The sequence below is a fragment of the Scatophagus argus genome, chromosome 4 (assembly GCF_020382885.2).
Source record: "Scatophagus argus isolate fScaArg1 chromosome 4, fScaArg1.pri, whole genome shotgun sequence".
NCBI classification, from domain to species: domain Eukaryota; kingdom Metazoa; phylum Chordata; class Actinopteri; family Scatophagidae; genus Scatophagus; species Scatophagus argus.
In genome coordinates this window covers 673,193-674,281 of record NC_058496.1, presented here as the reverse complement: position 1 = coordinate 674,281, position 1,089 = coordinate 673,193, and positions in this window count along the sequence as shown.

Genomic DNA, 1,089 nt, shown 5'->3' with positions numbered 1-1,089 from the left:
CAAGATAGGTTTATTTGTCACACACACAATCATACACGGTACAATGTGCAGTGAAATTCTTTTTGTCCCTTCTACCAAAACATAGGTAAGTAAAAATTAAATATTGTAAAATAGAAAGCTTATAAAAATAATAAAATCGAAAATGTGCAGTATTTACATGTACAGTATTTACATGTAGTGCAGGTGGGAGTGGGATTGTCCAGATCAACGCTCTCTGTTGATCAGACGGATGGCCTGGAGGAAGAAGCTTCTCCTCATCCTCTCAGTGTTGTTTCTCAGGCAGCAGAACCGACGGCCTGATGGCAGCAGGGAGAAGAGTGAGTGTCCGGGGTGATGGGGCTGCCTGAGGATCTTCTCAGCTCTCGACCTGCATCGTTTGGTGTAAATGTCCTGCAGGTCGGGTAAAGTTGTTCTGATCGTCCTCTCAGCTGAGCGGACTTCCCTCCTGAGGGCCGAGAGGTCCTGCTTTGTGCAGCTGCCCATCCATGTGGTGATGCTCCCACTCAAGATGCTCTCAGTGGTGCAGGTGTAGAAGTTCCTGAGCACCTTGAGGGGGAGCCTGAAGTCTCTGAGGCGTCTGAGGTGGAAGAGACGCTGCCTGGCCTTCTTCACAGTCCTGTGAATGTGCAGTGACCAGAACCGGTCCCGTGTGATGGTCACACTGAGGTATTTAAAACTGTCCACCCTCTCCACCTCAGACCCGCCGATGCAGAGTAGACGGATGTCCTTCTGCTGCTTCTTCCTGTAGTCCACAATCAGCTCCTTAGTTTTGCTGCCGTTCAGCAGGAGGTTATTCTCCTGGCACCAGCTCTCCAGGTGGGTGACCTCCTTCATGTAGGCCTCCTCCTTGTTGTGGGAGATTAACCCCACGATGGCTGTGTCGTCAGCAAACTTGTCATGTGTGTACAGGGAGTACAGCAGGGGACTCAGCATGCAGCCTTGGGGGGATCCAGTGTTGAGGGTGAGGGGGGGGTGAGCTATCGGGGCCCACGCGTACCACCTGTTGTCTGCCAGTAAGGAAGCTGTGGACCCACCTGCACAGGTCCAAGATCACACAGCTTAGGCAATTAAACAAAAAAGCAATTAGGC